General features: G+C 42.0%; 1 long non-coding RNA gene across 1 annotated transcript in view; it reads left to right on the plus strand.

Annotated features, from left to right (window-relative positions):
- The window catches only part of LOC109297258, a 14,202-nt gene extending 1,355 nt beyond the window's left edge, over positions 1-12,847 (plus strand). The window contains exons 2-3 of the long non-coding RNA XR_002097267.1: positions 12,405-12,634; positions 12,752-12,847. This is a non-coding gene — a long non-coding RNA (uncharacterized LOC109297258). The remainder of the gene's footprint in view (positions 1-12,404; positions 12,635-12,751) is intronic.
- The last annotated feature ends 12,923 nt before the right edge of the window (positions 12,848-25,770 follow it).

The raw sequence follows: 25,770 nt of genomic DNA on the forward strand, positions 1-25,770 counted from the left end.
CACATGGGGGGGCTCTGCCGTGAGCCCCCCAAACCTGCCCGCTCTCCTAGTTGCACCATGGCTGCCCCGCCACCCCAGCTCCTGGCCCTTTAAAAACAAAAAAAGAAATACCCCGCACTCACCAGCAGCTGCCAGGCAGGGCTGCCTCCCACTCCCCGCTGCTCTACCCTGCCCAACACTGCATGGGAGGGCTCTTCCATGAGCCCCCTGAGGCCACTTGAGCAGCCAGTGAGTGCAGGGGGGGGTGTTTTTTTTTAAAGGGCTGGGAGATGGGGCAGGCGGGGCAGCCACGGAGGAGCTGGGACAGTGGGTAGGGGTAGGGGGCTTGTGGCAGAGCCCCCTCACATGATGTGGGGCAGTAGGGGGACAGCAGGGATCTTCCCTCCCACCTGGCAGCACCCAGTGAGTAGGGCCTTTTTTTTAAACAACCGGGAGCTAGGGTGGACGGGGAAGCCATGGGGAATGGGGGTGTCTGGAGGAGCAGGCAGGGTATGGGGCCTGTCAGGCGTCCCCCCCATTGTCCCCACCACCTACTTATCGGCATGGAGTCTGGGTCCAGCTCTCTGCTGCAGCCAGCGGGGACTGCCTGAATCACCGAACTTCTCTGAATCTTTTCCAAATCAATTCAGACAGCTTTGAATCGATTCAGACCTTTTAATTGGTCCCCTGATTCAATTCAGATTCAGAGATTTGGCCACTGAATCGGGCTGAATCTCCTCCGAATCAAATCAGCACCCAAAGTTTCACACAGCCCTACTATGTATGATCTTTAACACTTGAAATGTAGACTTGAAACATGGAGGAGGCTTTCCAATTCTTCAAGTTAAAGGTGCAAACCTATCTGGAACTTGCTTAATAGATTCCCGAAGCAAGAGGGAAGATGTAGGGAAGGACCTAATGGATGAGCAACTACCTCAGGATGAATATTTAGACTAAGCAGAGAGTCTACAGAGAATGGAAAAAGGGACTGACTGGAGGACATGTATATGTTTCATGTCAGGAAGCATAGGGTGCCTATACACAAGCAGGAACTGCTCCGATGCACTGTAGTTCCAGCGCATTGGAGCAGACTCGATTAATCGAGACTGCTGGAGTATGGCAATTACTGCACTCCAGCAGCCTCCCACATCTCATGTATCAGTGTCCCTGTGCTTCAAATAGTGGCAGGGATGCTTTATCTAAAGCTTGTTCTTGGAGATGCTCTAATTAAAATGCTCCTGCCCCACTCCCAGAGCATGTGTATAAACACCCATAGAGACAAATTGGGACCTGCCAGGCTGCTAAGCAGTGAAGATGGGATGAAGATTAAAGATAAGGGAGGTTTACAGCCCAGACTAATTGAATGCTCCACTGCTTTTCAGTAAGGATACTGATACTGAGCTTGGGGATAAAGGAAGGATGGCAGAAGGAACGAGTGTAAGGAAGTATAAATTGCCACATCTGAGGTGGAGACAAAACTCTAATAACTTAGAATGTTTAAAATAGGGATAATCCTCGAATTATGCAAGCATATGAAAATACTGGTCTGGAGGCAAGAAATTTTAATAAATCTATTGAACCCAAGGTGGCACATTGTGATTAGAGAATAGAAAATGCAATACCAATATATAAGAAAAATAGGGGGGAAGTAATTTTTGCAACAATCTGATCATTAGTCTGACCTCAGTAGTATGCAAGGTTTTAAAACAAATATTGCAAGAGAGTTTTAAAATTAAATGGAAACTGGAAAAAAATGAAACACAAATTTTACAAAGACATACCAGATTAAGCTGATATTTTCCTTTGATAATTTCCTTTGATAAATATATTTTCTAATCAAGGGAAACTGTCTCTCAATTTTAGTAAAGGATTTAATATGGTGCCATATATATATGGGAAACAATTAGTAAAACTAGAAAATATGGGAGTTAGTACCAACACAGTATGGTAGATAAAATGAAGATGACAATAGTTATGGTATTAATGAAATGTGGGTGATGTTAGTAGTGGAGTTTCTCATGGATCAGTCTTGAGATTGACATTTAATATTTTCTTAAGTAACCTTGGCACAAAATAGAAGGGTGCTAATGATATTTTTTTTGAGCATACAAAGTTACAAGACAGTGTAACTAGTGAGGAGGATCAGAATATCACACAGGAAGAACTGGATGACCTCAAAAACTGGAGTAATATGAGATTAAATTTACAGCCACAAAATTGTGCCACTACTATGTGTTGCAGTGCACACCCCTGCATGTGCCTGTTGTTGCAGGCCATGCCCTGCTCCTCCCAGCTTCTGGCTAGGGAGCAGGAAGGAAACGACTGGCTGGGGGTGCCTTAGTGCAGGGCTAGGTGGCAAGAAGCCCCCAGTCGGGGAGCAGCACATGGTGATGGCAGAGTGTGCTTCATCTTGGGGGCTCTGCAACATGTGGAGCTGGGGGATTAGGCAGCCCTGGCCTGCCTGCTCGCCTGTCTCTGCATTTGTGCCGGCACATGCTATTTTCATGGGCTTTGCCCTGCTTTTTTCCTACCAGGAAATCCCGGTATCAAATTTTGCCCTGTGCTGCAAATTAGGGGTACTGCACACAGTTTAACGTGCAATGCATGCAGTTTGTGGTTCCACAAAGAGATTGCATGTGTGGATGTGATCTACTAGTGCAAAGCTCACTGAACTAGTAGGAACTAGTGACAAGAATGTGTGCTATAAGTTGGGAGATGTAACTGGATTTGGGAACGTGAATTGGAAAGGATAGTGGAAGGGCAAGACATTGGTGTATTATGCATGACTACCCGGTAAACTTACCATGCTGGATAGTGGCACCTTCAAATATGCTCTTCTGCTGTATGCAGATTTCATCCTACACTGGATGGAGTGCAGTTGCTTCTGTATGGTGCTTTGAGTGGATTGGTTAGCAAAGCTGAATGACCATGATAATTAGGAGGGCTGTGTGAAGTTTCAGTGGCCGATTTGATTCAAAGGAGATTTGGTATGATTCAGCTGCCGAATCTCCGAACCTGAATCAAATCAGGAGACCCATTAATCTTTCAGAATCAAATCAGAAGCCTCCAGATTGATTCAGAGAGATTTGGTCATAGACTGTACAGGCAGTGCCAGCAGGAACAGCTGGGGGAGCAGCCAGACAAGCCCTGGCTTGAGCCGGCAGCCCCGGGTGAAGCCATGGCTCATCCAGCTGCTCCCCCGGCTGCTCCTCTGTCAGGGCAAGGCAGACAGTGCTAGCAGCCCCGAGAGAAGCTGCAGGGGCTGAGGGGATGAAACTGGGAGCCGGGGGAAATCTCTGTTCATTCTCCCAGCCCCTGATCATTCCCCCAGCTCCCTGATCATTCTCCGCAGCTCCTATGGCTTCTCCTGGGGCTGCCAGCTCAAGCTACAGCTTGTCTGGCTGCTCCCCCGGCTGCCGCCCTAACAGGGCGAAGCAGGCAGTGTTGGCAGCACCGGGACAAGCCATGGGGGCTGTGAGGAATGATCAGGGAGCTGTGGGGAATGACTGGAGACTGGGGGAAGGAACAGGGGCTTCCCCCCAGCTCCTGGTTTGATCCCTCAGCTCCCAATCATTCCCCCAGCTCCCTGATCATTCCCCCCAGCCCCTGCAGCTTCTCCTGGGGCTGCTCGCTCACATCATGGCTCATCTGGATGAGTGAATACTTTCTGCTTCACGCAGGCCTAATAACTAGCTTGCCCTCCCATACTAATCAGCCTACAGGAACTGCACCATAGACATGGCTATACTGTTTCCAGATTAAAAAGCAATCTGAGTGGAGCAACATGGCGTGTGCAAAGTGGTTGATCTATTGGCATAGTAAGTTTAACAGGTAGGCATGTCTATAGTGCATCAGGCAGAGTAGGTTTGCACTTTATAGACTCAGGAAATCAGAGATGTATAGCATAAATTTTTGTAAGCAGAAGGTTTACTTCATCACATACGTTATCAGAAGAAGTTAACTTTAGGTAAGTTTACAGATGCTGATGAAGTAAGCCCTCTGCTTATGAAATCGTGTTATACCTATTTGATTTAGTTAACCTATAAGGTGCCTTTTACCTGACTTCAGTCTAACAGCTAACTACCTCTCTCTGCTCATATATAGTACACTAGCCAATCACAGGATAACTGTAAGCCACAGGTGCTACACTACCATAAAAAAGGCAAGTGAGATCTTTGGATATAGTAGGCAAGGTGTTTCCAATAAGGATAAGGAAATATTAGTGCCATACTATAAGGTGAAGCCTCATCTGTAACACTACTTACAGTTCTGGCCATCCACAACTTTTTTAAACTGGAACAGGTACAGAGAAAGGCTAGTAGGATGATCAAGAGAATGGAGGAAAAAACTTAAGAAATTAAACTACAAATGTTTAACCAGTAAAATGAGGGCAGCAAGAAGATATGATTGGTCTCTATAAGTATACCAAGGATAAAGAAAAGCTGTTTAGACTTGTGGATTATGTTGGCTCTAGAACAAATGGACACATTGTTAGCACCACTGCTCACCATAGTGCTTAGGATTGTTAAAGCACAATTAACCCTTAAATACAACATGAAATACAAACAGTCAACTCAGTGTCCTAAAATCAAAGTCTAACTTTATTAGTACAACAAATATTATCTTAGCAGTTTCTATATTCAGAGAGAGAAAAACATTCAGTACAATAATCTCACCTGATCCCAGATATTACTTTGCTCAACAAAAAAGATGGCCACTCAGTTCCTGAAAGCAAAGGGTGTGTCGTTGGCTGGGATGGTACAGACAGGTGTTGAAGGCTGGATTTATGATGATGACACACTTAACTTTCTTTCTGCCCCATTTTTTGCTTTTCTTCAACTTCACTCCTTCAATGACTCTTTGCTTTTGGTCTGGTCTCTCTGCAGTCAGCATACTGTCCATATTTTATCCTGGCAGCATATTCCTTTGTTCAACAGACTCATCATGAGCACACCTCTTAATCTGGTCTTTTTCTGCTGTCTTACTTTGGGCATTGTCCATTGGTCTCTCTTATCACCTTTCATTAACATAGCCAATCATCTCATCTCTCTGATTCAGCCAGTTATTGCCAAGTTCAGTTAATTTGAGTTGGTAACAAGGCCATTGCTATGTTATTTTGGAAGACCTTCTCACAGTGATAAAAAAGAAAGAATACAATATAATAAGCACTATGAGCTCTAGAAAAAACAACTCAAGGCCAGCTGATAAACAACATAAAAAGTCCAGATAATAATGAGGCTATACAAAACTTAAGCAATGATTTAATAAGGCTGAATATAAAAAAAGTTCAAACAATACTATAATTCACCACCCTATAAGCAGGTGCAACTTTAAAGCATAAAATATGACAAGCTACCCTACAGTGTGGTCCCCTGATTTACCAGTGGCAGGTTGGGGTGTTATGTCTTAGGTTTTGTGTCAGGATTGACTGTGTAAGAGGTTAGACAATGGATTTGTCTAGGATGATTTGGATAAGGATAATCCTGCCTCAGGCAGAGGGGTAGGACTAGATGATCTCTGGAGGTCCCTTCCAGCCCTACTTCTCTATAATTCTAAGATTCTATGAAGTGCTTGAAGCCTCTGTTCTAAGGTAGGGATACCTAGTTCTACCAATATGGTTAATGAATACACCGTTGAGTGACAAGTTCCTGGATGGTGATGCATTTCGTACATTCTGTTCATGTTTATCTGCCTTTCCTGAGTGTTGTAATGCCTAACTAATTAATGAATTATTATTAGATCCTTGGATGTAAGATGCTATATAACATGTATAGTCTTATTTTATTAAGTATATCCCATATTCCTCCTCTTTTAAAAAGATCTTGTTAGTTGTGGCCGACTGGCAAAAATACACATACAGTAGAACATGGGACTTACGAAGTATAATTGCTGCATTAAAAGAATTCCTATAGTTAGTGGAGAAGCTCAGATAGTCAGAAATCTCAGGTGATTTCTATAGCAATATGAGGTAGGGCCTGTAATACAGAGGAGACAGAAATATTATGTCTGTAACCCCTATACGAGGAAAGGAAGCTACCTGACAGATGTACAGTTACATGTTTTATTGCTGGATGCTTTCGGCATTCTATGCACGCAAGCTATATTGTATTTCAGCTAATACAATAACAGCTCTTAATGGCATGTTATGAACAGTAAATGACAGTTATGGACACAGAAGATGCTCCCAGCACTCAAAGACTAACTATTTTTGTGGCATAATTTTACAGTCACCCTGGGTAACAAGGCAAAAATGCTGCTCTGCTCTTAAAAGCTCTATTTTACATACATGTAATGGCTGAATAATGTTTAAAAAGAACAATTAGGAGGGACCAATGAGGCTGCCTCTGTCTGTCTGTCTGTTAATCTGTCTGTCTATACCCTCTTTCATTATTTTCATGTGCTTCATGATCTAGGGTATGCTCTACAACGTTCAGTGTGAGCTTTGATATATATGGACCTGAACACACCATGAGGTTAGCCAGATCTGAATATCCTCCTTGGATGGACTTTTTAACAGAAAAGGGGCTTCCAAGAAAGAGATCGTGTGGTTAGGTTAAACTGAAGACCTGCACTTGATGCATGCTTGCAAGTTCCATAAGAGCTGATCAATTTTAGGATCAGGTTGTACTTCAGGATCAGGTTTTGAGGTCTGGGTGGGATAAGCTTAAGTGATCCAAAAAAAGCATTTATATTGGTAAATGGATTTTGTTTGGATCTTCCACAAAATCCAACTCCAGTTTAAGTGAAGCTCAGTCCTCAGTAATCCTAAAAAGGAATACATGGGAATTAATCTTTAAGGGAATAGCCAAATAGCCAAAGAGAAGCCTCAATGGGTACACAAGGTTTGAAGCCAGTTTCAAACCTTTTTGGGTAAACTGGGTGACACTGTTCTCCTTCCAAAAGCATTTATTATTTTAAAAACAATGCATAGCAAAAATAAACTTGTTGCATGATTTACATTTTAATTTATTGCAAACAAAATGCCCAAGAGCAGACTGCAAAGCAATGGATCTGTATGAACACTGCAGTTCATTTTTCTTTTGAAGAAAAGAACAACATTTATTAGCGTGAGAATAAAAAAGATTTTCAGCAGTGTGAGTTTTCTGTCATCATCATTTTCCTTTGACTGCTTTCACTAGTACCACAGTGGTCTTCACTAGTAGCATGAAGACTGCCGTGCCATTGTAAATATCACTACAAAAGATTCCTGCCACTTCTAGCCTTTGATGCAGCAATGTGAATTTTTTTGTAAACAAAAATGAGAACGGACTCTGAACCATAATTGAGATGAAGCGCTACTTGAACCAATTAAGTTCTCTCATGTAAAGGATGGCTCAACATCCCTACCGCTTTTGGAGTGGCTTCAATATGCTACCCATAATTTTTCTCCCCTTAGGGTCCCTTTTACAATTTCTTTCAAGTCATTTCCCTACAACCTCGTTGCATGGAGAGTTTGAAACATGCCATGATATTTTGATAAGTGATGCTTTGTAAGCAAAAACTAAGAAACTATCTTATAAGAAGTGGCAACTCTCACCTAAAACTGATCAGCTCTGGAATATTTCTTGAATGAATAGAAAAAAACCTACCTTCATTAGTCTCACTTTTACAGGGAAATTTTTTCACACAGAGGACTTATTATAAACCTTATCTTTCAAAAAAGCTATCCGTAAAGTGCATGTTTAGCAGAATAATATTGTGATCTCTTATTACTACAAGAATATGTCATGCTATTTTTACAAGTACAAAAGTGTGTTATGAAACTGGAGACCATACACATAGAAGTCAGAGCCTGTAAGTCCTGTGATTATTATTCTAAACATTAGATTACAACCTACTATAGTCAAGCATGTCCATTTTGGTACCTGTGCTCTTTACATTGCTGGCTCCATTAGTTGAAAAGCCAAAAAAACTATTTCTGCGAACTGGAGATGGGAAAGTTTAACTTGTTTATTTAGAGGAAAACGTATTATGACTTATATTTTCCACACTGAAGCAAACTGATAAGCTTTGAAACAGGAAATCCTCTCAAACTAAGAATATGACACGCAATATTTTTCTTATAATGTCACTTTCTTCTTTGGCATATATATAAAGGAATAGCTACTAAAAATGTTGTAAATCTATTGGATGCTTAGAAAGTGTGTTTTCAATTTCCCCCCAAAAAATTATATTAAAGGAAAAAAAAAAGAAACAGCAAAAGAGGTTTAGGATCTCTAGAGGCAGCATTTCAGGAGTTTCAGCCATTCAGAATCTTTCAGAACGTTACAGCAATGAGTCATGAAATGTGGTTGTGAAGTAGCCCGAGGTTCAAGCGTGTTTGAATCCGGTGTTCTTGTTCAGACAATTCTAATAATCAAGGGGGCAATGAGTCCTATAAAAGGCATAATATGAAAATATTGTCATCATCAAAGGAAAAGTGGGTTCCATTCAGAAATAAAATATCTGAATCAGCATTAAGAATGGAGGAACGTGGCTCATCACTCAGCAATACGTAACCCACCAAACATTACTGGAAAAGAAACAAAATGTTGTACCTCATCAGAACATTGTCACAGATGCACTCTTGGGCAAACTGTCAGGAAAGGCATTTCAGATACATAAGTTCACAGGGAAACTGTCTTTCTACTAATTCTCAGAACTTCTCTCTCTGCTTTCTATGACACAGCAAGTTGGAATTATAACGAAATGATGAAGGTGAGCTCTACACCCAGATCATACACAAATACACTCGTGTTCCTATTTTTGTATTGCCACTTAGTGTAAAACTGATTAGAGAAGGGAAAATACTTAAAAACCCCCTACAAATGTGCCTTCTTAATTTCTTACAGAATGGATTTGCTGTGTCTGTGTTTGTATCTCTTTTATGGAATTTGATTTGTTATTTATGTGCATAAGCATTCACCCAATAAGTACCTATTTATTTCCTTATGTCAGTCAGAAATAATACCACGATTTACTAGCTAATTGCAATTATTTAACTCATCTTAAAGAGATGGCAATAAATACTTGCAAAGAATTGTTTGCAATAAATCCAGAGTGAAAAATATAAAAAGACTGACAAATATGAAAAAATGTACATTTGAGGAAACTGATGCTTAAGGAAAAGAGTAAATTCATTGGATGAAATGCAAATAATTTTTTCTTTTAAAGAACTTTTAAAAAGTATATTACCCCAATTTTCTGTCTGCAGCGCTGATATCCAAACCCTCAGAGGTATTTCAATGCATAACTCCAGTTTCAAGGAAGTTAGACACTTAAATAGATGTTCAACATCTCAGCCATTTCTCCTCACCTCTGTAACAACCTCTAGAGCCCCAAGAGAGTGCTATAAGACTTCCTATTTGGGCAGGCATTTAGCAAATAAAGGCAGGCTGAGTTACTATTTCAGGGGTCTCTCTTTTACATGGATTTTCTAGTTCCCGTTTAAGTTGTTCTGTTTTCTTATTACACTCCTGTTGTACAAGTTATTCTGTGCTCTTATTGTAACCTTCCATGACCGTTTTTGGGAAGGATGACATATAAATCAAATAAATACTGTATTTACTCAAATCCAAGAACAGACTTCCCCCCCCAATCACCATAGGGAAAAGACCCCCTCATTTTAGACCTGAGTACCAACCCAGGGCACTCAGTGGCTCAGCTCTGGTTTCAGCCTCAAGCCTGGATGTAGCAGGAGAGCGGGCATGCAGCTAATCCAGCTAAAGTCACCTTGTATTTGGGTAAATATGGCAAATAAGTAAATAAACAAACAGAGGCCTGGGGAAGTATATTATGATACCTGAAAGCTTGCCTATATCTGTCCCAACCACACAGTTGGTCCAATAAAATATATCACTCACAAAAATTTTTACTTCTCTCTCAAATAAATAAATAAATAACCTTAAGGTTTCCATATATTTCCTGATGTGACTCAAAGGGTCATGCTACCAAATGTGTATGTCAGGGAGAAAGAGAAATTCTCTCTAGATTTTTCCTTAACAATTCCTTGGATTTTGTTGCTGTCCCTAAGGAAATGGTCCTCACATTTTTCATGCTGTAGATTACATCCATTAGAGAGATGGTCTCATGAACCACCTTACCTTCCACTGCAATTACTCCCCTTTTTTGATCACATTCTATGCCTGTGACAAGCACAATAATTGTTTTAACCTGTTTTTTAATCACTGTTATTGATTGCATAATAGAGAAAAGAAAACAAATAAACAACTCCAATATAATACTATCCTCCAGAGTAGCAATAGAACACTTGATAATCTTGCAAGGCAATTACTTTATATTGAAAGCAATCCTTTCTGCAGGGATATCCACAGAAACAGAGAAGTTCTCTTGGAAACCATTTGATATTTGATATTTACCTAATGTTATTTTCTCCTAATTATCTGGTTGTGAGTAGTGTAGATCTCTCCCCCATAGTATATCTAGTCTGAGCAGAATCAGCTCCCAAAAACTGTAGGAAAACCCAGGGCGCCTGGAGGCATCTTTGAAACCCAGAACATCCATTTTGAAGCCAAAAGCCCTACACTGTTTGCCCCTAACACCTCCCAATCCCTCAGATCCCTCCACTCCCACAAAAAAGATACAAGAGGATATAGCATTGGATAATGGCAAAATATGGAAGAGAATATTACTATAGTCAACTTTCGGAAATGCCAGGAAATCCTATTGGAGTTGCAGTGGGACACTACTGTATTGTTAAGGTCACAGTCCACAGTTTCAGTTCCATCTAACCTAAGGAACAGCTGCATCCTGACAGAACAGCTTTTGTGAGATAGAATGGAAAGAACAGCATACCATAAAGATACTGTTTCAGTTTTCTACGTTTCCTTAGCTGGATCACCTGGTTGCCAAGTCTTCTTGTGAAGATAATCAATGAACCCTTTAAAAGGATGTTACCTTATGTCCTATTGTCTAAAGCACAGATACAGATCATGAATAGTGTGATACGAGTATAACAATATCTATATATAAAGGGCCTAGTCCATTTGTCTGTGTGTCTGTCTGTCCATAACACTCTTTAAGGGTGCTGGGAGTCTGGTGCAGCAGGGAGGGCACAGTGAGGGGCCAGCTGAGGAAAAGTGGGAGCTGGGGTCCTGACTTCTGGGAGAAGGCAATTAGATGCACAGCACCATCAAGATAGTAGCCTCACAGTAGCTGGGAGCCTGGCTCCCGCTTTTCCTCAGCTGGCCTCTCCTTCTGCCCTCCCTGCCACGCTAAGCCCTTGGCGCCCTTGAAGAGCGTTATGGACAGACAGACACACAGGCAGACAGACTAAGCCTTGAGGACCAAGCTACATGAACAAGGTGATTGGACTTGAGGAAACATCAAGAGACCCATGCAAATGAGTCCCAAGAACAGGCAACTGTGAGAAGACATTTAGATGCACAATGCCATCAAGAACACCAACAAGAGGAGGCCTCTGTGAGAAGACAATTAAATACACAATGTAATCAAGAAAGTCAAGAAAATGCCACTGTGAGAAGATAATTAGATGCACAATGCCATCAAGAAAGTCGCCATCAAGAAAGTTGTTGTTGTTGATGGGCAATTTGCTAGTAAAAGTATAATGTGCATTAGATTTTGTATATATTCATCTGAAATCTTATCCAACTGGGCGTTCTTATACTCTCTGTTCTTAAGTATTTCTTTTAGAAAGTATTTATAGCTTAGTCAAACTTGAGTGACAAAACCTCTTCTGGAAATTTAATTTGTCAGCATTCTTTAGATCTCTTCCAGCACAGCTATTTCTAGTACTCTGCGTGGTTTGCTGTAGTGTGAGATTAATAATCAGTTTTTGATGAAAAAGTCTCACACTTCTTCCAAAGTTAGTAGTTTTAACGGTCTGTTCCAACATGTTCTATCAATAGGGAAAGAAGGGAAATAGTTTCCTGTCAACCATGACATAGTGAAAGAACCAGCTGGAAGAAAGATACCAAAAGTGCAATAAGCCCAGAGACCAAAACAGGGCAACTTTTTAGATTATGTTTTCTGGGACCATAAAGCTGGTGAGAGCTGCTAATTTGGCTATGCTGTAGACACACAGCACTGGCATGTGGGGTAATCATTATATAAAACTGTATCTTCTTGTGAAGCACCTGGAGCAAGCCACTTGAATGGAACAACTAAGATAATGTATGCTTAAGACTAGGCAGAAAGAAGAAGAGAGCAGCTTGCTCCCCATTAGCACAAGTTTGGGCCCTGTCTATCTCAAAGAGTAGCAGCTACAAGGACTAAATGTATCTCTTTTCTTCAATTCTTATCCATTTCTCCTTTAACTCTATGTTCCCTTTTCCTTTCTTTTTTCTTCATAGGAAAATAAAGAAAGGAAAAAGGTGAGGCTATGAAGGATATAGTCCTTGTTGTTAAAAAAAAAAAAAAGAGTAGCATTAAAAATCAGTTATTTTGTCTCCTTTGCTTCCTGACAGGAGGTGCCATCATGCTGTACTGACAAAATCCACTTCATCTATCAAAGAGCTCCAAAGGAAGGAGGAAAAATGGAGTGATGCCAGCTGCACAACTGGTACAACAGCCACTTCCCAAGCACCAGGGAGAATTCCTGTTTTGTTTTGTTTTTTATGAAAAGGACTAGAAGAAAGATGGTTAGGAGGGGCCCTACACCATGCTTCCCTCTAAAATACCTGTGGAACACAGATGAGTAAGCAACACGGTGTAGGGTGGGATATGCAGAATGCAAAGGCAGAACATATTAGCAATGCATGGCAATTTAGAAGTTTATTTTCACTTACTAACCAGTATTTTCTGCCTTTCACAGATATCGCTTGTATTCCTGTATTGTAAACTGCTTCCATATGGATTAAAAGGAGGAGTTTGCTAATATAATAAACTACTTGAAAGCACTAAGAAATCAGAGAGCTGGTTTGTCTGAGTTCTCCTCTATGTCTTTTGGGAAAGAGCTCTCATACCAGACAGTGGAATGCCCTGTAGGCTTTTCCATTGTTACAGTGGTGAAAAGGGTTTCTCACACCTGCAAGAACACTTTTTTTTAATTTAAAGGTATAAAAAATTGCTGTCCTTCATAATAAATTTAAAACTACTATGGCTGATGTCTCTGTCATGCTCTCACTTTTGTGGAGATAATAAATGCTCAACCCTGCCTCTCAGTCCACTTTGTCTCACCCAAATGGCTAAGGCAATGACACTCTAATAGGAAAAAGAGACTTCTTTGAGAGCCCTTATTAATATATAAAAGGCTATTGCCCATTTGTCAAATTTTCAAATGCTTTGAACTTCTCTGCCTTGCTGTAATTCCATCGGTTGCAAAAGATTCAGAATCAGATGCATAGCATCCAATTCCTTTATCTGTGCTATTTAGACCAGAGGGGAAAAAACCCATACAAGCAGTGCAGAAGTAGTTCTGTCTGCTTTCACATGGTTATTGTTGCTAGGGTAACCGCTTCCTTGGTAATCCTTGTGTGCAGCGTGTCTATCTCACTTTCCATTATCATTGGCTCTTAGAGAGACAACATCACAGCATGGCATAAGGACAGGGGAAAGGATGAAATTGGTACACCACACTTTCACATACTGTGCGTCCAAATATAAAGGCTTCTTAAATTGCCATAGCAAAAAGCACATAAAGTTATATATTGTTTAATTTTGTGTATTTTTATTTCTGAGAGCAGGAGATTGAAGATTTATGGATCTCTGCAGACTGCACCTAGTAGAGTAACAGAATTGTCAAAAATCAGATCTGTAGTAAAAGCATCCTATCTTTGTATAACATCCTTCATGTCTCAGGGCACTGTCCAATTATGTAACAATTTGAAATGGGCCTCAGTTACAGCCCTGGATCCAAATGCTTCTATGTCACAGGCCCTTTTCTCTATAATGAGCTGAACCAGAACCTCATATCTAACTACTGTGAATTTTGGGAAAGTCTGAATCCAACAGAGGCATAACAGGGTAGTACTACGCCCTAGGCAGAGGCAACAAATGGGGCAGCAATAGCTCCTGGCAGCAGTGGGGCTGTTATTTGTATGAATGCCACCCCCCCCACTCTGCTCAAAATCAGCACCCAAGACTGCTGCCCTAGATGTCTCCCCTTAGTTAGGCTACTAGAATCAAGATTTGGATCTGAACCCCGAGGCTAATTTACAGTAATAATATAGGTCTGTCTTATCTAAACTACTACTAATCACTGGTATTGTGGTTGTCACTAACAATATTTCTCAAGTTGGTATTTGAGGGGTTTAAATAAAATCTAAATTTTTTAGGTACGATGCATGTAGCCTACTTCAAGTATCTATATCATAGTCAGATTTTCCAACATCTAGCTTTCTTTAAAGTGTGTTTCAACACCTCATGGCTGCACAGAAACCCTTGCAAATGTGAACTGATACAGCAATGACTTTGTGAACCTAAACACAACTTCAACCAGTACCTGAAGCCCCTCATTAATTTTGTTAATGTATCAATGAAACCAAATATTAAAATACCACAAGAGTTTTATCATATTAAATGTGAAAAAACTTTGTTAATGTAATACAGTGGCTGAGACTTTAAAGACACAACATTTAGAAAATTAAAAACTATATTTTGGGCCCCTTTGCATCTATGTAGTAATCTAATATTGCATATGCTTCTAGTGATAATGTCTTTATTTTGTATGTGCAATATGCCTGAATTAGAATTGTGCCCCATCTGGACCCATGCAGCTGGGAGCTGGGCCTGCACCACCACTGCTTCTCCCACCCCTGCACATCCTAGATGCAGTATGGTATGCTGGGGCTGGGCTGAGGAGGGTGGGGGGACAGGAGTGGGGAGGAGTTGTAGCAGCATGGAAGCAGCTTCCAGCTCCCTGGCCTCAGCGCAGCTACTCTCCACCCCCTCCCCAACCCCACCTCTGCTGGAAGCTGTGCTCACATTGCAACTGGGGAGCAGTGGGAGGAGGAAAAAGAGAAGAAGGAAATGGGGAGAAGCTGCAGCAGTGCAGGCACACCTTTCAGTTCCCTGGCTCTGGAACAGCTCCTTGCTGCTCAGCCCAAGTGGGCACAGGCACAGACACAAGCACATGCAAAGTCCTGCAACTCCGTGGGCTGGATCCATGGGCTACACAACCCAGATCCAGTCCTTAGGCCTTATGTTGCCAAAACCTGTTCTAAGGCAGTAACACTGAGTAGGATCTTACTGTATGTAATTCTACTGATATCAGTGGATCTACCCACAAAGACAGCCACTACTTAATTGAAACAAAAGTGGCAAGGATCTGGGTTTAATGGCTTATTCAGTTTAAAAGCAATTAATTTTCAGACATGCCAAAGTAGAATATATACCAGCCTGAGATAGTTTTACACACACTATATATATTATTGTAATACTTTTCTGTTGAAACGAGTACTTAGGTCTATAACATCCAATTTTAACAGAATGTTAAATTTGGAACTCCAGCATCTTACAGTTCTCAGTAGCATTAAATATACAACAATACCAAGGGGAAAAAAATCACTTTAATGTGGACTGTTGTAATAGATTGTGTTAAAAGTCTCAGTCTTTCTTGAGGCTCCAGAAAAAGAACATCAACAACTTTCATCAGCACCTCTCTCTCCTTTTTCCCTAAGACTAAACTGTTATCTTTGCTTGCCACATGGCATAAGCTAGAATCTGCACTCATTTCATGGTCCCACACTGCTGAAGTCAAGCTATTGACTTTGGTGTGAGCAGGATCAGATCCTTAGATTCCAAGATGATAGGCATCTTTGAAGCGCCTGCACAGGTAATGCAGAATCAATGACAACTGTTTGGAAAAATAACTTTTCTGAGCTTCCATACGGTATTAAAATACACATAACATTAACACTGCTGCGCATTCTCCCATCTAACAGTGAAAGGATGACTCTATGTATGGGTACTTTAGGAAGTGTAAACATACCTTTCCTTTGGTCTATTTGCATTGTTCTGTATCATCTAGACAGAAGTTTGCATACTGCACGTTTCATCTTTTTATCTCCATATGCTTATAAGGAAACCTTCATTATCCCCTTTTCACAAAAGAGGAGCGATGTGACTAAGGTTAAGCAGCCAGTCAGTGGCACAGCCCATGTCTTCTCACTTCCAGGATGTTGAATTGCGGTTTTGGAATCAGTAGTTTCCTCATACCAAGGATGACAATAAGACCACATGAGGAACTGTTAGGTTTTAGTAATCAGGCTTTGTATGTTGCATAGTCTTATGTAAATTGTAATTTGAACAGCAGAACTGAATATTTAAGCAAAAAAGCAGAAGCACTTTATTCAATATGTTCTGCAGACAAGAAATAAAAACCACATTACCTTTCTTCATACCTACCTCTTCATCCTCTACAGCCTCTTGAGCAAAAACAACTTTATCCTTTCTTACATATTACTGGAGGAAAAATCCTGTTGAGAAATATGTTGAAGACATAACCATGGCAACAACAGCACTAGCAACAGTACAGTTACATGTGAATCTTACTGTAACAAAGACTGGGAAAATGCATAAAGCTGTTTTATAGAGTGTAAGGTTCTTGAGATCTGAGAGTGGGGAAACATTATCAACAGACAGTCAGAATCCAATCTGGCTCACACTGAAGGCAATGAGAGTTTTTATTCTGAATCTAAATAATGGGCTATTCACTCAGCCCTAGCCTTTATTAGGGGAAACACTTTCCAGCTACCAGAAGAATACCAGGTATCATGAATATTTTAATTTGACAAAGAAAAAATTGAGTAATTGTTAAGTCCCACATCACAGGTCTTACCATCTATGATTCTGAGAGAGACAAAAAAATAAAAAAAAATGAACATAAATTCTGATCAAGGCCAACAAGGGTGAATGGCTGGGAATGGAGGGTTACAATCTCCACCAGTAAGGCATTTGAGTTTTCTGGCCAGCCAAAGGAAAAATCTTGGTCTTGTCACTCTCCATAGCATTTGAGACACATCTTTCTCTTTCAGGGGGGATCCATACATAACAGTGCCATTTATCAGAAGGCCACATTTCCCTCTCTACCCAAACTTTAAAACCTTTGGCTCTCCTTCCAGTCCATTTCACCTCCAATTACTGAGTTGACTTTCCTCTTCTCAGATCAGATCCTGATGCAGTTCCCTGTCAAACTCCTACTCTCCTGCTATCTTCTGTCACAGGATGATCTAGATGAAATACTGTTCTACTCACAAATTCTGTGCAGGTGAATCTGATGGGAGCATACTCCATTTCTTACCATCTATTTCTTTCTGCTTCTCTAGACTAAATCCACGATTGGCTGAATAGTTCCCTGGCCAGAGGGACATACAGCCCTAGATATCTGGAATGTATTTATAACTCAAGGCAATTTTCCTAGGAAACAGCTTAGCAAAACTTTTATTCCCTGTTGGATGGGAAATAATTCAGGTACCACATTTTCAAAGGCCTGAGCAGTTGGATAATTTTTATTATCTCACAGGTTTGCTCTGCTATTTCACTACTCGCATAATTCTGAGCAAATATTCTAACACGTGATTCTTAATGGCAAAATAAAACGTCTTCATAGTCTGCAAACTTTTATGCTTGATTGGCTAGAGCAATTGATTAATAACTTTTACAGCTAGTTATGAAAATAAGATGATACTACTAGTAAAATTAACACTGCATTTCTAATTCCCTTTCCTCTGAACAATTTGCCCAACAAGCAGTTCTGCACTCCATAATTAAGTTGTTGTACTTTTCAGTTTTAGATTTCAGCTTCAAGTTTAATTTTCAGTAGTCGTAGTGCCTTTCCGATTCATATAATAAACTACATTTATATCTGCTCTGCACTTTGTATATTAATATAATTGTGGATGATAAAATTTTAAATAGACTGTGTTGCTTGTGCTACAAAAAATTAGAACAAGTTAATGATATTTTTTTAAAAACATCTCGAATTGATGAGGAGAGTATCTCAAGGCTAGGGACACACATTCAAATGGCAGATAATACATCTTTTAAAAATGTATTAAAAGAGAATTAAAAGGTGTATGGCAGTTGACACATGGTAACTGTTTTCCTACTTGCTCTTGTCCATAAGTGAACAAAAGCTAAATGCAGAGAGCTTACTCATAGTAACTAAGTGGTTTAGCTTTAACTTGCTATTAGGTAAGAGCAAGGGCATGGACAGTTACTGAATGTCAGCTGCTCCATAGTAAGTCCTTGCCCTCTTTTTAACTTGCTGCAGTTTGATCACTTGTCTATAACCCTAGACCCTAGACCAGTGGTTCTCAACCAAGCTGTTGTGGCACCCCAGTGCTGCAGAACACTTTCAAGGGTATCAGAGTGCTAGCACTGACATGTCATTGGCAGAATTAGCCTGCATGCCTCTGTTTTTAAGAGGCATGTGCACAACAACTTGTTGAGAACCACTGTACTAAAGCATATGTCAGCAAATTGGTGCTTAATTTTTTGTTTTTTTGGCAAATAAAATGGCATTAACCAAGTAACACTATTAGTTGAATCAAAAGGCTAGGGGCAGGCATTCAAAAAGCCTGAGCTTGAACTGATTCAATCTTTTCAGGTTAGTCTAACCTTTATAGATTGAACAGATTTGCAAGTGGAAAGACATTCACTTTTGATTCATGGAGGAGGGGCCAGCCTGGGCCAGGCCTAAAGGGCAGGGGCCTTCTCAGCCAGCTGTGACTCCATGACAGCTGGGCCCAGCAGCATGGGCAGCAGCTGGCCAGGCAGCAGGCTACCTGGGCTGGCTCAGAGGCGTTGCTGGGCTCACAGCCTGGCAGCTACCATTGTACCCCCTTGTACAGCACCCAACAGCTGCAGCCACACCACAAGTTGTGTGCTGGCTGGGGCTGGCAGGGCTGTTCTACCCTGCTCACCTCCAGCTGCTGCTGCCACCTCAGCCCCAGCCCCTGCCATGCCACTCTGGGTGGACAGGTGGGAAGCTTGAGCCTGGTGGCTTCTGCCCAATGCATGGAGCTCTGGCTCCAGCTCCCAGGTGCCTTCCACCTGCTCTGCCAGCCTGGCATGATGAGCAGCCCCTGAAGGTGAGTGGAACAGGTGGAAGGTGCCAGAGCTCCATGCACTGGGCAGAAGCCACTTGGCTCAAGCTTCCACCTGCCTGGAGCAGCGCTGCACAGTGTGGCAGGAGCAGGAACTGCAGCTGGATGTGAGCGAAGCAGAAGATGCAGCTTCCCCTCGCCTCCAGTGGCTCTGTCTTCTCCTACTTCTGCCCCTACTACACTGCTCCGGGCAGAGTTGGAGGAGGGGAGGCTTCAGCTCAGTGCATGGAGATCTGGCTCCAACTCTTGGCTGTCTTCCACCCGCTCTGCCTGCCTACATGGATTGCTCATTGCGTCAAGTGGGCGGAGTGGGTAGAAGGGGTTGGGGAACTGGAACCGGATCTCCATGCGCTAGGCAGAAGCCACTGGGTTGAATCTGCGCCACCTGGAGCAGACAGCACAGCCTAGCCCAGGGCTTGGAAGCATGCTGGGATGCTGGGGGACTCTGTTTAACTTAAACCAGGAAGGGGTCTGGGACAGAATTTTCATAAACTAGTTTGACCCAAATCAGTTAAGTCTGATACTACATTCAGCCAGGTTTATCTTAAACCAGTTTGGGCCATTCTGAAACTGGTTTATGTGCAATGAACTTCTGTCCCTAACCCTAACGTCTGTCAAGTTTGGAGGATTGTTCTAATTCATGGAACTTTCTGTGAAGTGTCATGTGTTAGACTGGGGAACTGCACTTACGTCTGCGCCTTCAGTTCCTCACCTCAGGTGATTCTTTTTACCCCTGATGAAAGCACCTCATTGACACTTTTATTAGTCTTCCTTTCCCCACACCTTTCTTATAGTAAATTTTGTTTCCCATTTGTTTTATACATTACAGACATTCTGATTTTTCCATATGAAAGTCTCTGGTCTCGTGATGTTACAGTTATTTGTAACTTTTAAGAAAATATTTAGAAATTCAGCCCTTTTTTTCAGATATTGTCACTGATATATATATTTCTTAATATTCAGCAAGCTGAGATATTTTGAGCATAGTTTTTAGAATGCTAATCTCTGTTTCTCCTGACTTATAGTTATAATTTGGTTTACACTAAAGATGATTCCTATATATCTAGAGGAGTATTTCTCAACCAGGGTACCACTAAATTTAGAAAAAGTATGGAGTCTAAAAAGGTTAAGAACCATTGCCTTGGTCTGTTTATTACAGATAAGCAGATCACAGGAGGTACTGTAATTAGGAACTAGAGTTTTTTGGTTCTATGCCTGGCTCTGTGTCAGACTTACAATGGAATGCCGAGCAAACTGCTCTTGACCAAATTGTCAAAAGTGACTTCTAAATCTTCTTGGGTGCTTGTACACATTTGGGGGGAGGGAAGGGGGGAGGAGTTGTTCCCCTAAACTGAAACAGTGGGTTTTTAACTTTGTGGAGTTTTAATTGTGAACCACTGTTTCAAATTAGGGGTGTCTGTTACAAGGCGCTTGTACACATGATGGTGGGACCATGTACACATGACAAAAAGTGATGAGAAATCATCATTTGTCAAATGTAATGGTGTCACCATGTACACATGCATGATTATTTTTTGTGTAAAAATTTGCGTGTGGCAACTTACACCACCTCTGATGCATTTTAGTTTGATCGGGACAAATTGTCCCATTGTGGATAAAAAAAAATTGTGCACATGTACATGCCTGGCAGCTGGAGAAGGTGGCAGGGATGGTGCACGGGGTGCTGGAAGCTCGGATAGCCTTGGGGAAGCTTGGCCTTGGTGGGCTTCCAGTACCCCATGCACTGTCCCTGCCATCTTTGGCCACCAGATCACCCAACTGCCCTCCTGCACCTTCCTGCAAGGCCCCAGGGGCAAGCCAGACCATTCCCGGGTAGTACAGGAAGGTGGTGGGGACAGTGCATGTGGCACTGGAAGCCCACCAAGCCCGAGCCTGCCCAGGCTTCCAGCACCTTGTGCACTGCTGGATCTGGTGAGTGCTGCCTGTGAGCTGGGGAAACATTCATGCAGCTAGTACCCCTCCCAGAAGGCCCCAGGGGGCTCCGCCATTGCAGAGGGAAGCACTGCTACCCCCCTGCCCCCCAAAAGATTAGGGGCTGTGCAACCTAGCAGCAGCAGCTTGTGCAGGCAGGCTCCACTGAGGGGGAAAAAAAAAGGTGGTGAGGGTCCCGTTTTTTTCTCTTTTTTTCCAGCAGAGCCTGCCTGACTCTCCCACAGCTGGGAGGTGAACTGTGGATGGCCCCTGAGTTGCAGGGGGGCCCCAGTCCTTCGCTTCACAGCAGCGGCTGTTGGGGCTGCCTGGGTAGGGTGTTAGCTGTGCAAGTGCTGCCCCAGCTTGCCGGCAGCACCCACCAGATCCAACTCTTCACCAAGCCTGTGTGCTGAAAGCCCATCAGGCACTGCTTCCCACATGGGTTCTGGGAAGAGTTGGATCAGGCGGGTGCTGCCTGCAAGCTGAGGCAGCACCCACACAGCTAGCACCCTGCCTGAGCAGCCCTGGGGGGTGCTGCCACTACAGAGGGAAGGACCAGGGCCCCCCTGTAGCTCAGGAGCCACTTGGCCTGCCAACAGCTCACCCCCTGGCCGCAGCAGATGCGGGCAGGCTCCGGGAAAAAAAGAAAACAAATCAGATCCCTTGCTGCTTTTTCCCCCCACCCCGCCCTCAGTGGAGCCTGCCTGTGCAAGCTACTGCCAGGTCATGCAGCCCCTGAGCTGTGGGGAGGCCCGGTCCTTCCCTCCGCAGTGGCAGCACCTCCTGGGGCCACCCAGGTATATTGCTAGTGGGTGGGTGCCACCCAGGGGGGTGGGCACTGCCACTGTGGGGGGAAGGATTGGGGCCTCCCACAGCTCAGGGGCCACTGGCATCTCACTCCCTGGCCGCATGACAGATGGGCTGGCTGCGCCAGAAAAAAAAAAAAAAAGTATTAGGCCCCTCGCCATTTTTTTTTTTGACCGGTGCAGCCTGCCCATGGCGAGTGGGCAGGGGTAGACATGGGGCATAGGGAGGAGTGAGTTAACAGCAGTCCGTCACTGTTTCTACTTTGATTACAATAAGGAACCCTGAATGTGATTTTTAGATACATTGTCCAAGGTACACTGTCAGGTAGTACAATTGCTGGTGATCTCTGAAAAAAATAATATCCTATCCTGTGTTTCTAATTGGTAAAATAAAGACACCCAAAGTGAATAGACACTTTTGAAAAGTATGTGCATTATCTTCTCTGTACCTGTTTGCCCTTTCAGAAGTGGTATCAATAATACTTTACAAAAAGGTTGTGAGACTGGAAAGTATTTTTGAAATCTCAGATGGAAATAGAGATGCAAAATTATCATCATATCCCATTGCCTGAACAATGCTGATGTTCTGATAAAGTATTTATTTGTGACACAGTGTTCTCTCAGTAAATTGATTTGCTATTTATGTATACATTTCCCATTACTATATATTTAATTATAGTAATTCTATGATCAAATTAGGCAAACAGATGCTGACATGGATACACATTTATGATTCAGAAAATGAGATCACATTTTGTTGTACTGATTGATTAAGAATTAAAAAAAACTGATGTATTTTGATACAGAGAAATGACAACTTCTTTCTGACTACAGAGTTATTGGCAGCTGCTTTCTATTTAGTTTCAAGAGTGAGCATTTTCCTCACGTTAGACCATCAGAAACTACCTTAAGCTTTGTTGTTAATAAATGGAAATGATTTATATGAAAGCAACAAAAGCAGCAATAGGTTTGGAAAATAAGACCTATGAAGAAATATTCTCAGCAGTAGAAAGGCTCAATCTAGAAGAGACCTAACAGAAACATAAGTGTCTACCAATACATACCAATTAGCCTCACTAATTGAAGAACAAAAAAAAAGACGTTAAAATAAACAACAATAGGAAAAATATATGTTAATTATCCAGGAAAATAGCAACTGTAAGACTGGTGCATGAACAGAACAAATCTCTAAGACAAGCTGTTAAATCACCTTCATGGAGATATTCATGGATAGACTATCCATCAATTTATGGGGTATGATTTAGCAATAATAATATCAACCTTGACATGATGCAGGAGTAGAGACTAGATGCCCACTAGAGAACTCTTTCTTTTTGTATGTTTCTGTGAAAATTCACTGAGATTGATTTCGTTTAGTGTAACATAAATGATTCCTTGCCTCCTCCTCATTTTTGGCTAACTTGATTATTGCTTGATGTTGATGAATTATAGGGTTTTATACCTAACTTAAATGAAAACTAAACTGTGATATTTATTTGAAATGAGGGAATTTCTTTTGACATCAGCACATGTAATGATATTTTTAAAACTTTAAAAAACAGGAATCTGTGACTGATAGTAGGAGCTGTGTGTCTCTCTAGCAAAAGTAAAACTATCAAAGGACTTGATCTTATTATGTGCTGAATGTCTTTGCGACACCAGTGGAAGCTGAGGTTCCACTGAAGGCACTGGGCCATGGAGAGCTATTGAAAGGCAATGAGGTCAATCAATACTTCCTGCCCCTGGGGCAGGGGGCTGGACTTGATGATCTTCTGAGGTCCCTTCTGGCCCTAATGTCTATGAAATTCTAGAAATACTCAGTGGATATGCAGCATCTTGTAGCATCATGTCTGTGATACAGGATTTTTTAAAATAAAAAAATCCAACCTGAGTGCAACCATGGACATAGGTTAGATGATTGCAATATCTCTCTTTTCTACATTTTGGTAAATTCCAGAAAAAGATCACCCAGCTTACTATTTTTCAAAATGTGTGGTCTGTTTAAGAGAGCATACACATGACACATTTACTACCTATGTAGAGTAGAATGAAGTAGAAATGCAACATAAAACCCTGTTATGTATCAAAACACTTGAAGCTAGGGTAAAGTTACTCCTTAAAAATGCATAGTAATTTTGATTTATGAGAAGATGACTGTATACATCTCTGTAAGATAAAAATCTACCCTGCCTTCTGCCTGACTTCAGAGTAACACAGCTAACTACTTCTGTGTGGTGTGTCTGGCCTCCTAGTGGGTTTCAGCCCTGGTTAGCCCATTGCTAAATGCAAACCAACAGCCTCACCACCTAGTGGCCAGGCACTGAAATAGCACCTGCTGTAGGCAGCTAGGAGATCAGATGATGTGTGTTTGCTTCTTACTAAGGAATACATTTACTTTGAAGAATCTTCTTGTCTAGAGTACTTGATTAGAAATTGTGTCATGTCTACAGTCTAAAAGTATTAATGTTCTTTATGACCTATCAAGTATGGTAAAATACAATTCATTAATAAAAGAGCTTGTATTTGCAGACTGTATTTGTTTTGCTTTTTATTTTGTATTCTCCTTCCATTAGCTCTCTCTGGGCTAGATCCCAATTCCACTATCTACCCTAGTAACTTAATTCATAAGAAGTGCCATGGAACTGTGGCTAATTGTGAAGAATGTTGCTAATTAGCATGAGGCAAGATATCAGAATCTGGAACTCTTTGATTTTTTTTCCTTTTTAGGCCGCATCCAGACAAGCACAGATGTTTGCTTCCCCAAGGAACAAACAGCTACTTGTCCCTGGGGAACACCTGTGCCAAGCATGCTCTGGCATGTGGCAGGTTGCCCTAGGTAGGTTAGGAGAGGCTGAAGCGGGAAATTGTGCTGGCCCCAGCAGCCTTATTGTGCATAGTGTTGTCATTTCCTTTTATTCTGCCCTTCCCCTTTGTCTCTTCTTTTCTCTTGATGTCTTTCAGAAGTTAGCATTTACCTAGCAGGAGCAGTGTCATTTTTCTCCTTGTATACAGTCATCTTTTGTCCCTTACGTTCCCATTGCACCTGGCATATCCATAGGATTATCTTTTCCTCTCACTTGCCTGGTGGCTCTTCCTGGGTCTTCTCCTTGACTTCATTGATTTGTGCAAAATAAAAATCTACTAAAACAGAAAAATATATTTTTAAATATTTATGCTCTTTAATACACAGATTTATCACATAAAAATCTATGCGTTGTAAAACTAAAACAACAGAAAGCTGAACTTCACAAGCTAAAACCTCCACAAAATAAGTATCACATGAATACAACCCAGTTTCTTTCTCAAGATCCTAGAGGAGAGGTGGGGAGGTTGAGGGGGACGGAGAATAACAAAAAATGAGGTTTGGAATCTTCTTTGCGAGTGTTCAAAGGTGGAGGCAAGGATTTCTTAAGGCAATATATTTTATTGGACTGTGTCGTTGGGACAGCATTAGACAAACTTTCAAATGCCAAACATTCTCCTTCAGGCCTGAGCAGTGAGAGCCAAGGCAGCACAGTCAAAAGATGGATTAGACATTGCCAGCAGCTCTTGTGACAATTACTGCAGTTCTTAAAGCTTTGGCCAAGACTCAGGTCATGACAGGAAAAACCACTTAGCACTCGAGTTCCTCTTTTAGCCCCTATAATTTCAAAGTCAAGATTCAAGAGTAAGAGATAAAGCCTAGGAACTTCTTGTCTTACGCTTACAGGCCGCGGCCAGGTGAGCGTGGATATTTGGCTCTCTGGGGACAGCAGTGCTGGAACACCTGTGCCAAGCATGTGGCAGGTTACCACCAGGTGGGGGAGGGGCTGGCAGCTGTGCTGGCCCCAGCAGCCTTACCTGGGGTCCTGGGAAGCTGCAGCCGCCGTGCTCCTGCAGCTGGGATCTTGGTAGGCAGCTAGAGCATGGCTCTGGCAGGCCAGGCTCTGGTTTTGGACAGCGCACACTGCCCCAGTTCTTTTCCGTGTGGGTTTTTCTGACCCTGGGGTCTCCTGTGGTCAACCCTCCCTGCCCCTGCACTGCAAGGTAGCCATGCGGGGAATGCC

Source organism: Gavialis gangeticus, unplaced genomic scaffold (assembly GCF_001723915.1).
Source record: "Gavialis gangeticus isolate Ggan-Ray unplaced genomic scaffold, GavGan_comp1, whole genome shotgun sequence".
NCBI lineage: Eukaryota > Metazoa > Chordata > Crocodylia > Gavialidae > Gavialis > Gavialis gangeticus.